A 25,030-nucleotide genomic window follows, 5' to 3' on the forward strand; every position below is an offset into this window, starting at 1 on the left:
GCTCACCTTTCTGCGGATGGTACCGGAAGAATATAGGACACATAAAGGAAGCCTTGAGGAACTGGGTTTGACTTGAGCCACACTATTTATTGGCCATACAACCTGGGGCAAATTGCTTACCTTTTCTGAGCCATAGTTTTCTCTCACACAGGGAGAACAAGCCTAAAATACTGCCCTAACCCCTCACCTCCCAGTCTCAGCCCAAGACCACCAATATCAGAATAAGTTGTTAGAAATGGAGAACATCAGATTTTTCTCCTGTCTTGCCTAAAGAAAATCACCACTTTAACAAACTGCCAGGCAATTTGTGTGCAGAGTCCACTGTATCCCAAGAAGCACTGCCTTACCACACTGGCAGGGGCCCAAGCCAATGCCTCTTGAATGTCCCTGACCAGAGAGGTATCAGCTTTTTCTGGGGTCTTTTGTATCTTTTTGACCTTGTAGGAAAAGCTGATGTAGGTTCGCGAATGTTTCTCTGAGTTCTGTCACAAGCAGGCTGGCCCAGTGCTGAGAAATTTTTTTCAAGGCTCACTTAAAACTGAAGCTTTGTGTTTAGCTAGGCAGTGGTCAGTGGCTCTCAGCCCATCTCCCTTAAGGCAGCAAATTGTTTTTTCTTTTTTTTTTTTTTGTTTTGAGACAAGGTTCAGGTTGGCCTTGAACCCACCACCCACCGTATAGTTTAGGCAGCTGTCAAACCCATATCAATTGGGAGAACAGGCATGTGCCATCGCACTACTTGGTCAACTTTTGATGGTTATTCCCTGTGGGAAATTGCCAGAATGAATCGTAGGAACGAGTGTTTTGCATTTTTAACGGCTGTGCCTACAGTGCCTGGTCTGCCCCTTGCCCTAAAACCATGTTCCTTCCTCCTTATTTCTTAAACTACCCTTCATGCCAAGCCCTTTCCTCTTGACCTGCCAGACCAGCTCAGGCAGCTGAGCATGCCCAGTTCAGCCGCGAGCATGGGCCCCAGTCCCCAGTGCGCAGGTGCCACGTCTCCGGGTTTTGGTGGCCACCGCCAGGCAGGAGGGGGAGGAAGCAGAGTGGCCTCGGTAGGAGGAAGCCCTCGGGGAGTTCCGGAGCCACTTCGGAGTAGGGTCTTCACAAAGGGTGTTGCTGGTTGCACACTGCCAGGCCGCCTGGAGCAGGACTTTGACATCCGGTGTCGGTTGCAGGGTCAGGGAGAGCTGGCAGGAGTGGCCCCCAGCATCCCTGGAACCGAAGCCTGGGGGTGGAGTGGAGTGCTTGTCTCAGGATCACTTGGGGGAAGACTTTGGAAATCACTTTCTCTCTGGCTCAGTGTAAGCATGCAGTATGTAGTACTTGCTCCGGCAGATTGTTTTTCTGGCTCAAAGAATAAAATGCCTGTCTCGCAGTGCCTGCTGCAGTGTACATGCTCTCCGTGTTTGTTTAATGCAACATAGACGAAAGCGCAGTTCCCGCTCCCGGTTCTGGCTGGCCCGCGCCCCCTCCTCCCGGGCAGGGCACCCGTTGGGTCCGTGGCCACCAGCGCGTGGTGTCCCGCTGCGGGCTCAACTCAGCCCCCGCGGGAGCGCGTCCGGATCCTGCACCGGGAAAGCCGTGGCGACCCCGGGACAACCCCCCCACCCCACCCCAAGGCCGGCCCGCGCGGCCCCGGTCCACCCCCAGCCCCGCCGGGCGCCGCACTGGGCATGCTCCGTAGCCTGGGCAGGTTGGGGCTGCGAGGCGACGGCTTGGGCTCTGGAGGCAGCGTCGCGGCCAGGAGCAGGGGCGGCGGGCCCGGGGCCGCACGGGGCCCGGCTCGGAGGGAGCGGCGGGTGGCGCCCCGGGCAGCGGGCGGCCGAGGTGAGCGGTGAGCGTGGCGGGGAGGCGCAGGCCGGTGGGGGGCGGAGGCGGCGGAGGGCGGGGCGGCGCCGGAGGGGCTCGGCGGCCGCGGCGGCGGCGGGGAGGGGGTGGCGGCGCGCGAGCGGCTAAGGAGCCGCGCCGCAAACAAGCTCTCACACGCGCGCTCACACACACTCACACACGCGCGCGCACACACACAGCGGGGCTCCCGGAGGCGGCGGCGGCCGCATCCCCGGCAGCGACTCGCATCGAAGTGACAGGTAGGAGAAGGCGCTTCGGGTCCCGCCCGGGGATGCTCCCGCCGCTCCCGACCCGCCGGGCTACTCGGCTTCCCGGGGGTGCGTCCGGGACGCGCGCGCGCGCCCCCGGATGCCCTGCCGGGGACCCGGTGCAGGTGCGGGGTGCGAGGCGCCCTGCGCGGGAGGCAGGGGACCCCGTCGCCACCCGCCTCCCCGGTAATCATCTGCTACTGGGTTTCCTCTGCCTACCCGGACGTTCACCCGCTTCTGCGCTAGAAATAGCTCGGCTCGACGTGTATATGATTATTTTGGTTGGAAATAGTTGGCACCGTGCAACGCATGTAAATGTGTGTGCGTGTGCATCTTCAGCGTCTTCTGGGGACAGCTCACGAATGATAGAGCGTTTCCACTTGACACTGACAGGCTAAGCGCTCCTTCAGGGCACTAGTTGGGCCTCCTAACAGCATTTAAATGAAGGCTGCTTTATTTTCAGAAGTTTAAAGTTGTTTTTCTTAGTCAATTAGACCCTGTCTATATTGTACAATATTTCCGAGTTTAGACTTCGTAAACTACTGAATCGAAGTGTGAAAACAGAGAATTCTCCAAATGAACAACTCTAGAGTCATAAAACCAGCATTTTTTTCTAGAAAGGCAAGTGTCCATTATATTTCCACAATTATGCATGCATTTGAGATATGACTTAGGAAAAAAAAACTTCCTATAGTGATTCTTCCTATTTTTCTAAAGCAAGGTGCTTGAGATTTAATTTGGGACAAAACATTCGTGGGCGGTCGCCATTTTTTTTAAAGCATAAGTGGGATACATGGTGGTCCATAAATTTAAGTTTTCCATTTGTAGAGATATGTGTTAAATGGTTTGGTTAACAATAATGTCCAAACACAGGCAGGTGTATAATGCTTTCAAAAAGAATTGAATTTCTCCTTTAAAGAGAAATTAGATCATAAAGTAAAGATGACCAGGAAGAGCAAACAGTGACTTTTGACATTACCTGGACATATTCCCATAAGCCCAAAGAGTGAGATAATGATGGTGTGTGTGTGTGTGTGTATGTGTGTGTGTGTGTGTGTAAAATTTTAACTTTTTTTTTAGTGTTTTCAGGACTGGTGGTTTTTAAGAGATACGTTTGACCTGAGACTCTATTGTCTTGAGCCCTTCAAACTTTGATAACCTAAGTTACAGAATTATATCGTGGATCAGAAATTCAGCGCACCAGGACCATGTGTGTAATCCCTGGCTGTCTGTGTTACGTAATCTAGCTTTTTTTTTCTTCTTCACAGAGCAGTCTTGCATATTTTTCAACTGGTGTATTGATATATTATATCATCGTTTAAAACTGTAGACATTTAATAAAACGACTGGTGTCTTGGGGGAACAACTGTAAGAAAAAAATTGCATTTTAAAATGGAATAGCATTTTCCGAGCATGTTTGTGGCCATGAAACTTTGCGGGCAGAGCTAGTATGTCTGAGCATGGGACAGTGCCCTGCAAGGCGCTGTGTGTTAGGTCGATGATTGTGCGTCCCTCCAACTTTTGCTACTCAGACTTCAGAACTTAGTGTTGATTTAGCTTTGATGATATCACTACCAAGCTCTGAATTAATTGCTGTGGAAATGCTGTTTTACAAGTAGCTGTCAAAACAGAATTTCAAAGACTCCATTTGATCACAGAGAACACATTTACATCTGTTGGAATAATTCTACTTTTATTTTACAAATGCACACCCACACAGAAGGGCTTCCTACTGAAATATTCTTTTGCAATCTTTCTGTCTGTGTGCTTTAAGATGTGGATGACGTTAAACTTGCATGCCCCGGAATTCAGGCTGTGTGCTTGTTGTCGTATCAGATAGGGAAATACAGGAATTAAAAAACCCTTAAAGGTTTCAAAACAGCTTTTGAAGAGGTGGATTTTAAAGATTTGTATCACCCTGGAATATTTCATTCTATCCCCAAAGAGACCCTTTAGCATTGGTGCTAATGTGTTTGTTTTCTCTCCAAGAATGTATCCAGCTGCCTTTAGATCAATGTATACTGCTGAGTTGGGCAACATGGAACATATTTGGCAATCCTAGTGAACATGGTATTTTCTTAGGCTACTACTAACCCCTTTCGAGATTTGATTTATTGGTAATTGAATGACTTAAATTCCTGCCTTACATTCATGCTAACCTACTACCCTTCATGTGAAATTGGGTTTATATATGGCTGTGATGTTGTTTGTGAAACCATTATAGTGGCATGCTATGTTGTTACAGGCTGGGGTATATGCTTCCGGGACAGTGTCTGGTTGTCATCCCTGGTTTTTCAGATGCAAATGGCAAATCCAAATGTCAGAATTAATGAATAATTTTTGGTGGATTTTCATAAAGTTAATAGTTAGCTGCTACACTGAACTTTTTTTTTGTAATTTTAAAATCTTAAGTTGCAAATAAATTACATATTTTTGGGCCAGAGCATTTAGGTAGTAGTGCTATGTAAAGGAATAATTTTGGTAATTGTCACACTTTCAACAATGTCCTAATAGTGAACTCAAAAATTTTGGGGAAAATATAAATATTACTTGAACAATCAAAATTATAAGGCAGATTAGGGCTTCATTAATGTCATTCGTGACCACATCCAGAATCAGAACAAAACAGCATGTTTATTAGCAGGGTTGACCCAGGCCTTGAAAACACTATCACGGTGAGTTCTGTAAAAGTAAGAAGCTCTGCATTGGATACTTAAAATGAGGTCAAGGACCCATGAGGTTGTTTATTGGCCGCTATTGGTAGTTGATATCCACACTGAAGTTTGTAAATAGTTACTTTTTGCTTCCTAAGTGAATGTGTCTCTGGAAGAGACCTGCCCACCTCCTGAGAAATAAGGACATCTTCCAGCGCTGACAGGCACCTGGTTTTGTGGCTCATGTTTGAATGTTAGCCTTGTCTGCAAGGATACTGCTTAACTCTCAGTGCTGTCCATGCCTGCTTCCATGCCCCTGTCATACTCAGGGCGTAGAATAACCTTGCTTCTATTCCTTTGTATTTGTTCTTCTGTTTAATAGTTTTTCCCTTTGATAAAGCCTCCCCTGAAAGCACAGCTGCTTCCTCAAGCTGTAATACTGTTTCTAGTTCTGCCTTGGAGTGTTTATGCCTCCAGCTCTTTACCTCCACCAAATATAAGACTGGGTTTACTTGGCCTACAGTGTAGGGAGACTTGAGTGCTAATACAGCAGGGATCGGATGAGAGACAGTCTTGCATTGTCCTTGTATTTAAGTCTGCTTTCAAAAAGTCAACCCTGAGCGACCTTTATTTACAAAACCCATTTTACACGAACTGGAACTTCACTTTCTGAGAGCCTGGCTGGGTTTTTCCTCCCTTTGGATGCTGTTGTCCTGTGGAAGGTATAACCAGAGTTCCTGGAGGGTGGTACAGATGCCCTCCATTTCCATTCTTAGCCAGATCATTTTGTTTGGGAGAATGAGTGGTCAGCTCTTTAAAAACTTTCCCAGTTTGAACAGTGCCTTTTCTTTCCTTTATGGAAATGAAATAGGCGGGTAGGACATAGGTGAGAAGAGCGGTCTTCTGAAGATCCCCCTCACAGCTACTCCTTACAAAACCTGCAGTGAGACTCTTCCACACCATGCGACCACAAACTGTGTCCCCTCTCATGGACTGGGAGTCTCCCTCATGGCTCTTACTTGAGCCTCTGGGGACCTCCACCTCTAGCTACTGAGAGGGACATGCAAATCTTACTCCAGTGTACACCACTCTTGCAAAGCATTCTTTCCTCCTAAACAATTAAAGGATGTTATTTAGCTTCTTAGCGTGGATGAGCTAAAGTAGCCATTTCCTTCGAGGCAGGAAAAACAGAGAAACTCAAATACAGCTGGCAAGTTTTTAATTTTTACTTATTTCCAAGTGACACTTACAGCCCCCACTGGAGCCATTCATTGTCAACCTTTGGCATTCAGTGAGTTGAAGAAGTACATTTTGTGTGAATTCATTTTGTTTTATTTGTTTGTTATGTTTAGACTCGTTTATTTTTTATGTCCATGGGTGTTTTGTCTGCATGTATGTCTTGGTACCTGTGTGTGCAGTGTCCTAGGAGGCCAGGAGAGGTCATGGTATCTTCTGGAGCTGGAGTTACAGATTGTTGTTAGCTGGCCATGTGGGTGCCAGGAACGTAACCTTGTTCCCCTGGAAGAACAGCAGGCTCTCTTAGCTGTGGAGCCATCTCTCCAGCCCCATGTGAGTTCATTTTAAAACTTATTGTGATAAGTATGATTAGTGCCTGTGGTACTTAGTAGTATTTAATTTTATACATTTGAAATATGCTTAGAAGAGTCTAGAGGATTCACCAGGCTGCACAAATGGTGCATAACCCCCACAATGTAAAGAACATTGGCCTGAGACATGATCCCACTCAGAGCTGATGGCTGGGTAGGTGCCGAATTGTGCTCTGGGATTGCCTTCATCATGAAGTGGCCCATTTGAGATCTTACAGTGCTGGAATTAGTCATGCCTAGCTTCAATCCTGATAATGTTCTGTGTTAACCATGTGGCCTTGAGTATCCACACAGCCTTGGTTGACTCCTCTGGTGTTAAAAAATGCCCCCATCCCACCCCAAGCTAAGGTTGGTACAGCATGATGATTGGTGCTGGGGACAGCATTCCTGTTGCTGTGACAACCACTCTGCCCCTTCTCCCACTAATGCTACTAAGATCGCTGTCACCAGTTCTCACTTTCCTCCATCAGGGGCAGATGACAATTGACTTATTCTTTAAATCCCACCCAGAGGAAGCTATTTTCAAACTTTGTAAGGCATGCTTGCACTTCCATCCTGCAGTCAGAGAAAGTTCCAGTGACCCCACAGGGCACCTCCTGGTGCCAGAGCTTCCTCTGGATTCACCTCACCCTGCATCTGGACAGAGAAATCCAACATCACTCACCTCTAATAGCCTTAAGATTCTGTAGGGTTTTGAACTGTAATGCAGGAGCCAGATGCTATCCCTAGGGCTTCTGTCCCTCAGCAAGACTTTAAAATAGACCATATTAAGCCATTTAGCCTTGCAAGGACAGAAACAGCCATGGGAGGAATTTGGGGACCTCTGAGTTTAGGGGCACATCGTGGCTCCTCTTTTCCCATGGGCATTAGTGGGAACATTCAGCTTCTCTGCTCAGAGTAGTATTAACAGCAGTAAAGGTGAAAAAAACAAAACAGAGCAAAAACCCCAAAACAGGTATTTGTTGAGAATGTGAAATGTGCCACCTCATTACTGCCCCCAGACACATTTTGGGGACTATGGAGTGGTAACAGTCTCAGGTTTACATTTCGGGAGAACTTACATTTGGGAGGTTAATCATGTGATAGGGCTTAGAGTTGAGATTAAGATCCAGGTAGATTGACACGTAAACCATTTTTGTTTTGTTTTTGGGTCTAGCTATGTAGCACATGCTGCTCTGAACTACAAATCCTTCTGCTTTTGGCTCTCAAAGGCTGGGATTATAGGCAAGCCGCATGTTAGCCCAGAACTCCCTCCAACTTTTAAACCATGGTTCTGTGTTACCTGTAGTTGGTATAGTGTATGCAAAAGTTTGTTTTTTTTTTTTTAACCATAAAATATGGTGTGGCAGTTGTTTTAAGTGACTGGGCTGAGATGCAACAGATATGCTTCTGGCAACTGCTGTGAAAAAAGATGGAATAAGAATAGCAAGTTGAGGATAAAGCCCCTTCTCCTCATGGGTTCTAGGGGCTTTTGTTTCTACAGTTGCTTAGACTGGAAGTCGGGGAGAGGGAGGTTGATAGATGCTGATGGGGTGGGGGTTCCGGAAGAGGAATGAGGGGTAGGGGACTGTTGCTAAAAATGTAAGATCAGCACTCAAGGGCCAGTTTTCACCTGGCAGTTGTATGGTTTTCACCTGGCAGTTGTATGGTTTTCACCGGGCAGTTGTATGGTTTCAGCGAGGCTGTGGTAGCCTCTGGTTTCAGTGGTAGGTAAGCAGCATACACAGATGCTGCTGAGCAGGTGTGGGGACCTCAGGTGTGCCCCGTGTGTGTTCCTTTCTAGGAGCAGCTGTCAGAAGGGACTGCCTCTGCATGCATGTTTTAAAAAGGGGACACAGGATACAGAGTATTGGGAATATGAGTTCTCACTTGAAAGTGCTCGCATGGGTTTGGAGAGATGGTTAAAAACAGTGGCTGCTCTTCCAGAACTCCCAGGTTTGGTTCCCAGCACCCACATGGTAACTTACAACTATCTAATTCAGGGGATCTGATGCCCACTCTGGCCTTTGTGGGGACCAGCCATGTACACAGTGTACAGACGTGCATGCAGAGTACTTATACACATAAAATAAATAGTAATAAACCAAAGTAAATAAACTAAAAAGTGCTTGCAAATTGGGCTGAGGAGATTGCTCAGTTAGTAAAATGCTTGGTACCACAGAGAATCCCAGATGCTGGGGAGGTGGAGACAGGAAGGACCAGGAGCTTGCTGGACAGCCAGCCCAGTCCCATCAGTGATCCCCAGACCATGGAGAGACCCTGTCTCAAAAAACAAAACTGAACGTTGTTGCAAAGGAGAAATGACCTTTGACCTCTGACCCCCAGTTGCATACACACTACCCATTTTGGTGCCAAACTGGACACATTTGTGGCAGAAATTCAGACGGGAAGCTCCTGTGCTCCTGTGTTGATCCTTTTGTCAAGTGTAGAGTCCCAGGTGCACCATGTCCTAGAAGATACCATTCATTTTAGTTACTTTTTAAAACTTTTTATCCTTTTAAAGATGGAGGGTTTAAATTTGATGTGTAGTCCTTTATTTTGAGTGAGCACAGAGTTCAGAATCTGAATTTCTGACTTTCTTTCTCATCCCATTTTCTAAGGTATTGGCAAGGATACGGAGTTGAGAGAGGCGGGGCATTGTTTTCTAACTCATTTCTTGACAGAGCTATGAAATATGATCAATTTAGCATAGAGAAATGAGTAACTTCCCTTACTATAGGTCATAGAGGTTCTCTTGCCTCTATCACTGATTTGAATTCTGTCAATCATGGGATGCCCTTCCTGTGTCTACAGTTGCTCTGTTTATCCAGAGCATAGGGAATTTAGATCTGTATCTGCAGGTGAGCATTTCAAGGTGTGCCTGCCCTATTTTTTCCTTCCCTCTCTTCAATGGGAGATCAAATGAAAGTGTAGTCCCTCGAGATGGGATTCTCCTTTTATCTACTGATGTTCTGTTAGTGAATAGATCACCAAAGCCATCTCTGGAATTGAAGTTTTTGTTTTTACTGGATTCTAAAATGATGCAAGTGATGAACTATTATTCAGTTGAATATTATTCATCCAGTTGAAATGACAATGCAGAAATACAGAAGCAATATGTAAAGTACTCTTTCCCACCTACACCTTCCCCAGATATAACCATTGGCAACAGCCTCAAGTGTCTCTACCCTCCTTTAGTCCATTCATTTACATACTTAAATACATATCTGTGGTTTTCTTGTTATATAAGTTGGATCATACTGTACATGCCGATGTTTTTTCTTATTATATAAACTGGATCATACCACAGCAATCTTTCTGTGACTTGTTTTGTCTTCATAACTGTACATCATGCTAATTTTGTTGTCTGCATACTGTTAGCTCATCTTTGTAACATGCAATCTGATATTACATAATCTTGCAGTGCTTAAACGCCATTTTCTCACAACTCTATGGTGAAAGAATTCTCCTCATTGGTCTTTATGAATGTGTGAAAAATTCCTTATTACTATATTCCAAGAAATAGAATTATTTGGTCAAAAAGGCATATGCACTTTTAAAATTCGGAGAAAACGCTGTCAAATTGACTTTTAAAAAGTTCCTGTATGGAATTTCTTTCTCCCAGAACCTCAGGTTATGCATATGAATAGATCTTCTAACCGAAACATAGCCTGTCACATTGCTACAGAGCATTATTAATTCAATTAGAGTTCAGTTTATGCTGTATACCTGTCAATGACTTTAGAAATAGATCATGGACTTAAACTACATTACTTAATAAAACAGTATTCTCTAGTTAAGGGGCCAGTGTGAAAGCACTTTAATAAAGAGATACTTTGTAGAATTGGAGTTAAAAATCTGTTTTCTGATCATCTTAGTTAACTTTGAGACTTTCTAGCAGGGACAAGCCATAGTGTCACGAATGTGTGCTCAGACAAGTCAGGACCCACAAGGCTGATGCATAATACACATTGATACTGACCTTTGACAGTTAAGCTAATTTGGGAGCTAAATGCCTCTCTGGGCTTTTTGGTAAACTTAGATTTGATAATAGTCTGCTTTCCATGTTATGGGTTCTGAGTCCCTGTGTTCAAATAATTGCAGGTCAAAATTTTTATTATTATTTTTTTATTTTTTTATTTTTCAGTTTAAATTTAGATAAGAAACAAGGTTGCTTCACAAGTCAGTTCCAGGTCCCTCTCCTTTTCCCTCCCCTCCTCCCGTGCCCTCCCCCCAATCCCCCCATTATCCCCTCATTTCCCCAGGGAGGGTGAGGCCCTCCATGGGGGTGTCCATAGTCTGTCATTTCATATAGGGCAGGGCCTAGATAGACCCTTCCCCAAGAGTTCAGGGTGAGAGTGCATCTCACATTGTTGGATGGGAGTCCAAAGTCCATATGTGTACTCCGGATGAGTACTGATCTACTGCCCAAGGCTCAATAGATTACCTAGGCCTCCTCACTGACACCCACATTCAGGGGGTCTTGATCAGTCCCATGCTGGATTCCCAGGCTGATGCCTGGGAGCAGGTCAAAATTTTTAGGGGGAAAAAGTATCTGTCCTGAACATGTACATACTTATTCCAGGTAGGCCCTCTGTGACTGAGCTCCATTCACAGTCCTAGATATTTTTTTTTTGATGATCATTCCATGAACAATACTGTTGTAACTATTTATACTATATGAGGTATCATAAATAATGAGATGGCTTAATGTCTAAAGGAGGATATGTAAACAAATTACACACTGTTTTATCTAAGGCATTTGAGTATCTGTGGAATCCTGGAAGTACAGACTTCTGTGGTCCCTGAACAACAGCTGAATAGAGTTATCAAAGACTCCCCTGTCAGCTAGGGTTGTTAGTACTTACCTGCCAGCTTAACACCCAGGAGACTGAGGCAGGAAGATCTGGAGTTTGAAGCCAGTGTGGGTTACATAAGCATGACTCAGTTTCAATACATCAAGTCTCCAAACCCAAACCAACAAAAATGTAAACATGCCTAGAACAAAAACAAGAAAAACAGGAGTCCCTAGTATATTTCCTAAGAGATTTGGAGGGATCAATGGCAATGTATTCTTGCTGACTTTCTTTAGTGGGTACCTGAAGTTAATTTTCATTTGTTTGAGAAATGAATTGTACACAGAGGACTATGGACCTTAGAGACTACATTGTGTATTCATTTCAAGACTTACTGGGAAAAACCAGTAAATCTAGGTCACTGATATTGAACTCTTTTCAGAGGTGACAGTTTTGATAATTGTAATTATTAACAACAATATAAATCCACTTAGTAGTTGCTTTTCAGAATTTGCGGGCATGCCCACAGGAGCTGGAATTACCTTAAAACCTCTCAGTGTTGGGGGTCAAGATATCCTGATGGGAGTGTGTGGCAGGAAGATGGGATCTTGTCTGTTTTCTAGAGATGGGTCTGAATGCTTCATCTGTTCTTCCAGATACCCATTTTAAAACAAGCTTCTAGTTAGTTTGGCAGTGACATTCAGATCCTGATTGTATGCCTTCTGCATGTTTATTTTTACAGCACTCTGTGAATTGTAGAAATGTGGCAAGATTCAGTAGGGTTTCCTTGGCATTGAAACCTTACGTCTGTGCTAGGTTTGCTCATGGAAACCTTATAGTATTTCACAGTTTACAGACAATTTCTTTTGACAATGTCTGTGAAAACTCACTCTTCAAACCTGTGCCTTAGGACCTGACTAAACCAAGTCCTTTGGGGAGGGCTCTAAAAAGGGCCCTTGTAGAGAATGTGGGCAGGTATAGGAACACAATGAGGGTAAGTGCTAAAGGACAATATTAGGCCTAGCAAGGAAGACTGGGGATTTGTTAGTTTGGAGGGAAGGAGCAAGAAGGACTGTTCATCAGGCACTGTGGCCTTTGTAGTAGAGATAGAGGCTCTGCAATATTACAGCAGCGAAAGCAGGAATGTGACTATATCTACCTCTGTCATTGAGATAGATGAGCCCAGATAAAGTCACAGGGCGATGGTGGGCAGGGGGAAGTGTTGATACATGGTCTGGAGAGGTGAAGGTAGAGCTCAGCTACTCCCCATGGTAGAGTAGGGGGCACATGGGCTAGATGTCAGGTCAGGACTGAAAACCGGGAGTCCGTGTTATGAAAAAGAAAGTAAAACTTTAGCTGCAACCATTAAATTGAAAGTTGAGATTGTTCTATAGCGTGGCTGCTTTCAGTCAGACTTGTGGTCATTCTCGGAATAGCATTTGTTTACAGTTTTTAAGTGTCATTGGAATAGACTGTTTTTCGTAAGTAAAACCATAGAATGGTAAACTTCATCTGTTTATCTGATAGGCTAGGGTTAGAAGTAATATGGATTCATGATGTATGTCACCATCAAATTGGGTATCTGGGATGTCATTTCTTTGCTTTTAATATTTTATTAAAACATTTTGTCTAAAATGTCAGGTACCTGGGGAAGAGACTAGGAGGGAATCAAGTTATTAGCCGTGGGTGATCTTCCCTCAAAGAAGCCATTTTAACGAAATCATTAGCATCACGAGGTAGACATGAGCAAGCTCCATTTTCTCATTTGTTCAGCAGAGCAATAAGACACCAGACATCAACTGCATCTGCTTCCTTGCATTTCTCACCCTGTTGTTTCAGAAGGTGAAGCCTTCTCTGTTGGGTTTGTGCATTTGTTCTTTGTGAACAAGCAATGAAACTTGATTAGAATCATAAAATAGGGCGACTGGAAGGAATTCCTATTTCCTTACATCCAAGGTTTATAGTTTAAGGATCTTCGACACTAGCTGGCCTGTGGTCCCAGAGTTGGTGACTAAGGTCCTCACTTTAAACAAATTTTGCTCCATTGATTAATTTCATTTTGAAGTTCCTGCTTCAAAGGGCTTACTTGTCCCGCACACACAAAATTCTCCTTATGTCTTGGGGCAGAGCTTCACGAGTAGCCTTTACCACTCAGCACTTAGCCTGGTGTTCTCTGGAGGCTTCTATATTGCTCTGCAGAGTGAGCATTGGCTCACTCTAAAACTCTTTCTGTAGGATAATGGTTCTTTTACTTTTGCTATTCTGTCAACTTACTGTTTATTGAAAACTCCTGTGGCTGTAAATTTTTGTCTGAGCTTCAAAAGCATCCTTTGTCTGCTAGAGATCTTGACCTTGAAGTCCTATGGGTGTCTGTAGGTCAGAATGCCCCAAACAGAAACACTCAAATTCACTCCAAATGTGTGTTTTATCTCCGCTTCTAAATCTTTGTGTACCAAGTTGCTCATCTAGAGATTCTGTCCTTCATTAATAGGTCTTTGTCCGCTTTTCTCCTTATTGTTGCTGCCCAAGTTTATGACTGTAGTGGTTTTCTTCTTGTTATGACAAAATGCATGACAAAAAACAGTTTAAAGAAGGGAAGGTTTGTTTCAGCTCATTGTTTGGAGGGAAGGTTTGTTTCAGCTCATTGTTTGGAAAGGTTCAGTCCCTTCTGGCCAGGAAGGCAGGTACAGGGCTGCCCGAGTGTGAGGTTGCTTGTTTACATCAATGTTGATCTGGAAGTAGAGGGAGCCTTTGACTAGAACCTGGATTGTAATGCATGAGACCCGTTCCTCCCTGATCAGCTTTCTCTAGCTAGGTCCCACCTCCTAAAGGAGCTGTAGCCTCCAAAAATAGCAGCAACAACTGGGGACTGAGGATTCAAATACATGTGCCTGTGGCAGACATTTCAAACTTAAACCATAACCATAGTAATATCCCTATCATTTCAAGCCCTGATTATTCTAGCTGTAGAATCTACATTCTGCCCCTCATCCATCAGTCATGCATTCTATTGGCTCCGAAGTCAGCATCAGGTATTCTTAAGTGGTGTGGTTTATTGTTGTTGTTAGGGGTTTACCGTTTGCAAGGAGACATGTGAAGAGTTACTTCATAACTTCACATCTTTGTCTCTGACTCATTCTCCACATCAGCTAAAGAAATATGCACAAAAGAAATCTTGTAACAAAATTTTATTTTTTGTTTTTGTTTTTTCAAGACAGGGTTTTTCTATGTTGCTCTGGCTGTAATGGAACTCACTCTGTAGACCAGGATGGCCTCGAACTCACAGGGATCCACCTGTCTCTGCCTTCTGAGTCCTGGGATTAAAGGCATACATCAGCACTTCCTGGAGTCTTGTAGCTTTTATAAAACCCTTCCACAACTTCTTAGTGTTTTTAGAATTAATTTCTGTGTCTCTTATTTTCTAAATGTAAGCCATCTTTGGTCTGAACCCTGCAGTGAAATTTTAACTCCTTTATTTGCATAACCTGTATTAAGCTTTATTAAACTCCAAGAACCTAAATGCTGTGGATTCTGTGTATTTGCTGGCTATGAATCGCACGCCCTCCTCCTGACAGAATCTGTCTAGATCTTCATAGACTCTGGATGTGAATCATTATCCTCCAAAACCAGTTTTGAATTCAACCCCAGTGCAGGTCAGGTGGGTGCTGCACATCTGTCTCTGTGTTAACTCCACATGGTTTAGTTACAGCATGACTCTTGTGCATAAAAACCCCCCAAATAGTGCATACTAGCAACTAAATAAGTTTCTCTTAAATGAGTGAGTATTAAATCATTGCAAATTCTGCCCATGGAGTGAATTAGGAAAGCAGTGAACAAGCAAACCAAAGGAGTACCACAGTTAATAATATGAAGCTCTCTCTACACTTCTTATAGAGGACTTACTGGGTGCTGACAGATGGCAGAATAACCATTTTGGAAAGGTGATCAGTAATCTAAAAACTCCGTGTTCATTATTTCTCGAATGTTATAATAGCAAACCACACCCAGTGATGTTTCCCAGGAGACAGCTTATCACCTACTCCTGGAGGACACACACTTGTGTTGTCTTCTATATTATGACCTCAGTTTTCTCTATTGTGCTTTTTCTCTGTAGTGTATTTCCTTATTTCCCCATTTCAAATCTGCAGGGACTTCAGGAGAGGGTAGTTTATTTAAAGAGATTATTTTATTTAGTCAGGCTCATGGTGGTCTAGAATGCTTTGTACTTGCTTTTTGCATTGTATTTTATTTTCAAAACAACCTGTGAACATATCACTGCCAAATGGAAATGCACTTAATTGAAGGGAAATATTCCACTGAATATTATTTTTGAAAGTGTCTTTTGTGCACCAGAGTTGGGGACCGTGTTGTTTACAATGCTTTGAATTAGTCTGAATTGCTTTTGAACTGTAACTCTGCCCTCCCTACATGTGGGGTGGTAGTGTTTAAGGACTTCCCTCCTTCCCTCCCTCCCTCCCTCCCTCCCTCCCTCCCTCCCTCCCTCCCTCCCTCCCTCTCTCCCTCTCTGTCCCATTCACATCTTTTTGATTTAGCAAATCTCTTGTAGCTCTGTATAGAGAAAATGCTGCCTAGAATGTTCATTAGTAAATAGATCATTATTCAAGTTTCAGTGGTGACAATATTCAGGAGGATTTTAGAGTAGTTATTGCAGATGTTTAGAAAATATTTTACAACAGCAGTTGGGAATGCACAGGATCTATGAGGTCCTTGCAGAACCTGGCCTCATTCTGTCTGTTTTCTGTTCCCTTTGAAGGAATCAGAGTAACTGGCTAAAACTCCTCTCCATCTGCCATAAGTAGTGTGCAGGGGATTTCTCCAGTCTCCCAGGGAAAAGGAAGAATTGGAAGCACACAGGTGACTTGGGTGTCAATGCCCATCGTGATGGAAACTCAGTATAACTGAGCTCTTTTAAATTGTTCAGTTACAGGCTAACTCCTGTTTTCTAAGTTTGGATTCTGTAAACAGGGCAAGCTCACAGGGCTCTCGTAAAGATTGAAAAGTGGGAGTCTGTTCCTAACTGATAACAGCAGATGTCTGTTGAATCTTCTGGAGATGATCTTTTTTGGACCAAACCAAGGTGCTCCCAGCCTTGTGGGAGAAGTGACAGCATCACTTATTTGGAAGGTATACTTCCCATCTCAGCAAAATATTTGGTCTATAATATTTAAAGAGAAACTCACCCATTTCCCAGGAGAAGTGAGAGCAGCCTTTATACTGCACAAGTGACAAAATACCAGGAACACAGTGCTTAGGAGTCACTGCCGTCTATATTCCCCCAACTTCCCACAGGTCTGAGACTCTCAGGGTGGAGGACACACACAGATAATCCCACACTCACAGACATACACAGATAGACACAGGCATCCATGCACACACAGACACATAGACACACACACACACACACAGACACACACAGACACACAGACACACACACAGACACACACACACACACACACACACACACACACACACAAGCATTCAAGCGACAGCAGGTACGAATTGGGATATGTAAGAAACCATGCTGGAGAAATGGAGTAACTCGGTGGTATTTTAGAGTCATTACTTTGCAAAGTCATAATATTTGAGAGTTATAACTTAGTGTTGTAATAATGCATATTTTATGACATGATTTCTCAGATTACTTTGAGACCCAGCCCAGAACCCAGTGTGCTTTAGGTCTGTGCTATGTGCCTTGGGCCTTAGGAATGCTACCTCATTCTCTCCACAATCCTGCAGGGTAGGCATAATCATCATTTGATACTAAGAACACAGAGTGATTAAAACATTTATTCAAGGCCTTGTGATTGATCTACAGTACAGATAGATTTCAAAATAAGGTTGACCTGAGTGCACACTGCTGTATCTGTGCCTTCATGTATACAGAGGAAAGGTCACATGAGGACACAGGCAAGACGGTAGCAGTTTTAGCCAAGGAGAGAAGCATCAGGAGAAAACACCACACAGCCTGAACCTTGATCTTCGAACTTCCAGACCTGGGAGAAAATAAAATTTCTGCTGTTTAAGCCACTTAGTCTGTGGCATTTTATTACAGCACTCATAGCAGCATCATATAATAGGGTCCTATTGAGATAGCAATAATATATATACATATATACATATACACACATATATATACATATATATATATTAGCACGGTAACAGTGGGTTTTTTATTGTTTTTCGAGATAGGGTTTCTCTGTGTAGCTTTGGAGGCTGTCCTGGCACTCGCTCTGTACTCCAGACTGGCCTTAAACTCACAAAGATTCTCCTGCTTCTGCCTCCCGAGTCCTGGAATTAAAGGTGTGGGACACCAATGCCCAGTACTGGTTCATTTTTAATGCATTTTATAGGTGTTATCTCCTGAGTGCCTCTGATTTGGTACAGTTTAGTGTTTGTTTGTTTAGTATTTACTTGTATTCAGTGTTTCACCCAGGCATGCATGAGCATACACACACACACACACACACACACACACACACACACACACACACACCCATGCTGGGAGCTCCCTTAGGCTGAGGTTGACTTTCTCTTTCCTCGTTGACATTGCACAGTATTTGACACAAAGCAGTCGCTTTACATTTGCTTGTTGAGTAAGGTATGTGAAGGAAAATGCTTGGCAGTTTGGAACAGAATGATGAAATTAGCCTAGTTAATACAAAGGTGCATGGTCTTTTATCTCACAATATTTATTATTATTATTATTTTGAGACAGTTTTTCTCTGTATTGTTTTGGAGGCTGTCCTGGAACTTGCTCTGCTCTGTAGAGCAGGCTGGCCTCGAACTCACAGAGGTCCGCCTGCCTCTGCCTCCCGAGTGCTGGGATTAAAGGCGTGTGCCACCAACGCCCAGCAACAATACTAATTTTGATCTCTGAGTATGAGCTCCTTGCCTCAGAAGGCTTGCCTGGCAGTGCTTTTAGAAAGTATCTTAAGGGTTGATGGGTGGAGCTTAGGTAAGTCCTTGTTTTTTTTTACCTGTTTTTACTGTGCGAAGGTCACAGGCTTCTTTGAGAAATGCCAGAACTGAAAGATACCATATTAAATGATCTTGAGTAATTTTCCATAATTACTAACTCAAATTATTATCTCGTTTATAAGTTTATAGATGACATGTACTTGTGGGTTTCTCTGCTGTTAGCTTAAGTTCTTGGGTAATTTTATAAAAGTTTTTCTTTAATGATAGTCTAGGTCATATCTTAAATTCTTTTAATTCTACTAGGCTGAAGGTTTCCCTTTGTCAGATTTTCCTGTTTGGATAAATTATCCAAATAAATTATCGTAAGACTTTCACTTGGTACATTATTCCAGTTTCTGTGATTTGGGGCTTATTGGGGGAATACATTCAGCAGAATAGAGTTGTTATGAGTGTGATATTTTATCTAATTACTTCTGTACAAACTACTGATATGGATATAAAATATTTGTGTAATGGTGATTATAAAATAGGGAACACACCTGCTAAGTGATTTTTTTTTCAGTTTTACAAGACAGGGTTTCTCTGTATTGTTTTGGAGGCTGTCGGTCCAGCCCGGCCTCGAACTCACAGAGATCCGCCTGCCTCTGCCTCCCGAGTGCTGGGATTAAAGGCATGCACCACCACCGCCCGGCATGCTAAGTGATTTATAATCAGTATATTCTTAAAGAAAAGATTGACTATAATAAAGGTGTCATAAATAGAAAGCATTATATTATAATGTTTAAATTACAAAGGAATACATGGATACTTTGTGAAACATTACTATTTGAGGAAGCTTTAAAATATTGTACTGCTAAATAATAGAGAATTTGATTGTGTAGAGATGATGTACTTTATTTTAAGCACTCTACCAGACCCCAATATAGCAACTTCACAGAATGAGGTTAGATAGGACATATATAGTCTCTTTCAGTATATGTATAAAATTCCAAGGACTCACTTGAGCAGCTCTTACCATTTGAATTCATTTGAATAAGGTATAAGTTGTGTGGTGTAAGACTCTAGTTATGGTGATGCTCCAGTTTTTAAGTCAGAATCATACAGTGGCTAGCACACAGTAGGTTTTTATCCATGGCCTAAAATTAATATATAAGATGAGGAGAGAGGCCTCATGCCACTCTTCTACATCTCTTCGTAGTTCATTTTTTTATATATTCTATTTTGGATTTTTATGCATTCTGCTGTTTCTATAGTTGGTTTCTAAGCAATGCATTTTTTAACATTAATTATCAAGTTTTGTCTTAGTCTTAAATTTCATGTGGTTATGTGAGGTAGCATAAACGGGCATTGTCCACCTTGCTGATACATCCTTCCCTCAGTGCGAAGTAGGTTGACCTTGACTGTGACTTTGACATTTAGGACAGCTGATGATCTGAAAAGATAAATCCCAATGGGATTGTAAATGTCCTGTCCTATAACATCTTCAACTACACAATAAAGTCATGCAGAAAGCCACCAAGACTTGAACATTTCAGCTAGGGATTACCTTAAGCATCACAGACTTACACACTGGAAATAGTTCTTTTTCTGAAGAATCTTTCTCCATTCTGTAGGTTGGTGTTACAGTTCCAGGGACAACATGACTCTTCAGTCATGTGGAATTGCTATTTTTAATTTTGAAAAAAAAACTTGACAGTTAAACTTTCTTGTTTGAGGGATGTTTGAAAATGTGTCCATTGCATGACTCAGTTTGGAACATATCGGGTGATGGGAATTAAGTCATCATTGGGATTCTTCCCCGCTCTTCCTTGTTCACTTTGCTCTTGTGAAGTGAGGCAAAGCCTCACTAAAATGTGATCATCTGAAACTCATTTGTGTAGATACAGGAGGATACATGTTATAGTTCAAGATCCTGTGTAGAAAATAGTTCTTTGAGATTGTTCTAAAGTACAGCATGGATGTCTGGGAGGGAAACTGACATTTTTCCAAGTGTCTTATGAAAGCTTGGAACTCCAGGCAGTCTTCTGGAGGAGGCTTAGCAAACTAGGTAGGAGTGTGTGTCCTGGCCACCCAGAGTTGTCCCTGACAGGCCAAACGACCTTGGGCAATACTTCCTCATTGATATTCTTGTGTGTCCTGTGAGGTATGTGGCAATCTCCTTATCCTGTGGATAAGGAAACAGTGTCATTGAAATAATTTGTTCTGAACTGCAAAGGAAGCCTGTTGCAGAGTTGAGCTGGTGTCAGACCAAGGCCTCCTCCTGTGTGCCCTTCATTCCCCAGAGCCTTCTCCTCCAAGGCTGCTGATGCCTAACAACCCAACCAATGATTTTGATCAAGTTGATTATCGTGCTCCTGATTAAAAGACTCAACATGGAGGTTCTCAGAATACGGAAAAACAACAAAACAAAACAAAAAAAACTCTAAGAAGGGAGTTGGGAGAGTTCACTGGTAGCTGGCCCTGCCCTGACTGACTCGTTTGAAGCAGGCCACCACTCTCCTCCTTGTGAAGGGGGTAAGATAAGTGAAAACTTAGCCTTGCAGAGCTTTCTATAAGGTCTCTATTTTTATTACCAGGAAGGACTGCTCTCTGTCCTCCCCAGATCTGTCTGTTCAAGTCCATTTTGCCTCGTCTTTTTCAAACCATTGGTGCATTTCTTACCCAAAGGGCGCATGGATCTTTTTGTAGAGATTGATTGATTGAATAAATTGGTTTTCTTCTGGCAAGCTTGAATGTTTGGGTGAAATGTTTGGTTTCTTTCCACAGAAAGTCACTTTGATATGGTCGGGCTGTGGTGTGAAGGGTTATGGAATGTATTGAGCTTACTTTTCTCAATAGGTCTCAGTTTTCTTTGTGACTTAACTTTATGCAAACAAATCTACTGGTTGGATCCTCAGTGTAACTGGTTTGTTGACTGAATCACATTACAAAACAAATAGAAAATAGCTTGGTTTTTCTTCATCCTCTCTCCTTTGGACGATATGTTTGGCACACCCCATAACTTTGAGTCATCATAATTTATTTGGAGCAACCTAATTTCAAATACTAGAAAAAAAATGTTCACAGATGTCAATCAGAGTGTCCTTTCTCTTATCCAGTTTGTTGTATCTTTTCCCAATATCAGTTTTCCATCTGACCCCAGGCTTGGTCATCAGCCACAAGGAAGAAAGGCTGTCTTTAGCAGGTTCACGCCTAGGCTGCAGGCAGCACTTAGCACAGCTGTTGACTGCATGACTCTTCTTTCTCATACGTACCGATCCATCCTTTGGAGTTTCTTGCAAGGTCATTGGATTATGACTTTGGTTAAAGTGTGCCCTGTCTGGATAACCACTTAAGAATTTAGCACCTCTCCCCTAGTGGTCCTTCACTGGATTGTTCTTGTACCTTTGTTCAGGAAGCTTACTTGGGTGGGGCACTTAACAGAATCAGTGAAAATGACTATCTCACAAAGTATATACACTTGGCCCACAGCGAAGCACATGTCTTCTACTATCAGATGTTGAAGCACATTCCTTCTCCACTTTTCCCGGGGCTCTGTTGTTCTGCTTTTCAATCACAGGCAGCACCAGCCAGGGATGGGTCCTCCATCCTCACATGGCCCTTAGATAAGTTCATGAGTTTTTGTGAGTACGCATGCATCCAGCAAGCCAGCCAATGGAATATCAGCCTTCCTCACTGCAGATAGCCCCCTTTATGAGGATGGGTTTTGGTACTTGGTGGGGCTGGTAGAGAAGGCAGGAATGGAAACAATTAGATTATTTTAGAAGAGTTCTTTGTTGCTCTGTAGGCTCCTAAGTGTGGATCCCTTCTTGTCTTATCTGGCCATGTGCTACAAAGCCTGTGAATATGCAAAAGAACACCTCTCGTTGTCTGGTGTGAGAATCTGAAACACCAAGACAATTCCTGTTCTGCTTCTCTTGGAAAGAATTTAGAGATTAGGTTTTTAGCAGTGAGATGTTCCCGGAGTTTTAAATCTTGAGAAACACATTGTCTATGAACTGCTACATTCTCAAGCCTCCCTACTCTGTAACAAAAATACTAAGAAGCAAGTAAATGACTAATTAATGAGCTTAAGGTGATTGCTGGGTAAGGTAAAGATGACTGAGATAGTAGGAGGAATGAGATTTCTCATCTGCAATATTCTTTACTTATTTGGTTAAATAATAGTCCACTGAGGTGGAAAAAATAATTCAGAACTCTTGTTAGCTCAAACTAGTTAGTCAGGTTGATCAAGGACGATAAAAGCAGAAACTGGCTGGGCAGGGGTCTCTGCTAGAAATCTTAGCCAGTGCAGGCTGTACACTTTATATATATATTTTTGTGTTTTGTATATGTTGTTTCTATGATGAATATGCATTTCTGTGTATTTGTACATATAAATAGAAATGTATGTTTTATAGCTTCACTATAGCTTGCAGATAACATATAATGTAATACTATGTATGAAATTGTCTTATTTGGGGTTATTATTGCTGTGATGAAACACCACGAGCAAAAGCAGCTTGGAGAGTTGAGTTCCATATCACTATTCATCATCAAAAGCGGTGAGGGCTATAGCTCACTTAGGGAAGGCATCTGGAGGCAGGAGCTGATGCAGAGGCCATGGAGGGGTGCTGCTTAGTAGCTTATTCCCTGTGGCTTGTTCTGTCTGCTTTCTTATAGAACCCAGGACCGCCATCCCAATGATGGCACCATCCATAGTGGCCGGGTCCTCCCCCACAAATCACTAACTAAGAAAACACCCTACAGGTTTGCTTTCAGTTGGATCTTTTCTCAATCTAGGCTCTCTCTGATAACTTTAGCCTGTTTTAAGTTGACATAAAACTGGCCAGTGCAGAAATACAATTTAATAGTTGGCCAAGGATAAATGGCATAAAGTGAAAAGCACACTCAGTTTTTTTCCTTATTTTGTAATTCAGATACAGATTGTTATAAAATGCATATATTAGTTTATTGATTTATAAAATAAATTCAAAATAATTAGCATGATTTTGTCCCAAAATCTGATACATTCTGGTGACGTATGCTGAGAAGTCATTTTAAAATTATGAATTTTGGGCAACGTTACTTGTCTCCATGCTTCAAAAATTATAAACATGTATAATATACTGTGATATGAATAAAAATGTGGTTATATCTTGGTAGTATCAAAGAGTTTTTTTAACTGAAAGTTTTATTTTTAATCATGTGTATGTGAGTGGTCTGTTTATGGGTTTGTTTAAACGAATGAAGGTGCCCACAGAGGCTAAAGGTGTTGGATAATCCTGAAGCTGGAGTTACAGGTAGTTGCGAGCTGCCTGATATGGGAACTGGAACTTGAACTTTTATCCTCTGTAAGAAATTGAGTTCTCTTAACTCCCTGGCCATCTCTTCAGCCCCAGTCTAAGAGTCTCAAAACTAACTTTGAACTTATAAACATATTACATGATCATTCTGAAAATATTGCTGAGAACTGGAAAGCATGAAGGAACAATGATACTGAGTCTGTTCAGAACATGGCTGATCACTGCCGGCCAGGGCCAGGAGGAGAAACAGCACATTGCTTCTTATAGGCCCATTCTTTCCATGAGTGTCAAAAATTGTCTTTTCATGGTGGATGTCTTTAATTTATATTTAATGCAGTAAAAAAAAAAAAAAAAGCAAAACAGAGGGGCTGAAAGGAAGGCTCCAGCATTGGCTGCTCTTCCAGAGGACCTGGGTTTGGTTCTGAGCAGCCACATGGCAGCTCACAATTGTCTGTAACTCCAGTTTCAGGGGATCTGATGCCCTCTTTTGGCCTCCACAGACACTGTACTAATGTACATATGTGTAGGCAAAACCCCATACACATAAAAGCAAAGTAAAAAAACTAAAACAAACATACACACACAGAGACCACCAAGCAAACCAAGAATTTTTGTTTTGTTCAGACTTTGTATGCCTAGGAAGCTGTCCAATAAAATCAGAAACCTACTAAGTGTAACTCCTTGTATTTATTTGTAGATTAGCTGCTTGTATCATTTTTTTTTTGAGATTGGTCAGTTGCTGCTAATTGCTTTAAGATGCAGAGAAAGAAATAAGGAAAGATAGCTGATGCATTTGAAGAGTTGTAGCACATGATGTGTCTCTTAACTCCAGTCTTAGTATCCTGTGTGGCAGCTGGCAATTTCAGGTGGACCTCAGGATTTCATTATGCAAATGGGACAGTGTCTTCCTGGTGTGGGCTGAAGTGCTAAGGGGTATAGCAGTGCTTTTGGCCTGTTTTTCCTAGTGCACTCTGAGCTTTCATAAAGGATTACCAATTTGCTAGGAAGCCTGTAGTTTGAGATTGAAAAGGAAGTTGAAAACAGAGCTCCTCTCTGTTGTCAGATACTGCCTTTGGAAGCTGTCTTCTTCCTCTTTCTTTGTGATCTGATCTTTTAAAATCATTGGCCTTGCTGGAGGTTGAACACACAGAGGAATAACTCTGTGGAAGGATTGGTAGCATTAGGGTGCCATCTGAGAGCACTTTCCCCCTTTGTGTTGTGGGGAAAGTATTGAAATATAAGAAAGGAAGGAAGGAGGAAAAGAAAGAAACAGAATATATTTATCTCTTAAAAGGGAGGTTCTATTGAGGTTAAAAAGAAAAAAAAACCCCACATCACCCTTACATGAAGTTGAGATTTTAAAAGCATCTGTGTGTGGAAATTTTTAAAATCAGAGGTAACTAACAGGAAGGGCGAGAAAACAATGGAAATATGCCTTGTCACTTAATAATTTCAAATAAATTTGGCTTCTAACACATTTCAGTTTTTATATCCACATGGGGACTTGGCATTTATTTTGATCGAGATGATGCCTTGGAAAAATACTCATTACTGCTACAGAATTGCAGGGTTGCATCACCTGGGTGGCAGAGCAGCAGGCTCTGGCTAATGTGTTGTAGTTGACTTTTCCCTTCAGTACCAAATATTGTAGACTGTGCACATATTGTGTAAAAT

General features: G+C 42.5%; 1 protein-coding gene across 12 annotated transcripts in view; it reads left to right on the forward strand.

Moving 5' to 3' along the window:
• The first annotated feature begins 1,713 nt into the window (after window positions 1-1,713).
• Window positions 1,714-25,030, forward strand: part of Plcb4 (phospholipase C beta 4) — a 375,454-nt gene continuing 352,137 nt past the window's right edge. For 10 of the 12 annotated variants that reach the window (XM_040746358.1, XM_040746368.1, XM_040746362.1 and 7 more), the window contains exon 1: window positions 1,937-2,087. The gene's annotated coding sequence lies outside the window, so the exon portion shown is untranslated. Of the gene's footprint in view, window positions 1,828-1,936; window positions 2,088-25,030 lie in introns of those variants that run through there. The other 2 variants (XM_040746359.1, XM_040746367.1) reach the window with 1 other exon arrangement.

Source organism: Mesocricetus auratus, unplaced genomic scaffold (genome assembly GCF_017639785.1).
Source record: "Mesocricetus auratus isolate SY011 unplaced genomic scaffold, BCM_Maur_2.0 Super-Scaffold_100004, whole genome shotgun sequence".
Taxonomy (NCBI): Eukaryota; Metazoa; Chordata; class Mammalia; order Rodentia; family Cricetidae; genus Mesocricetus; species Mesocricetus auratus.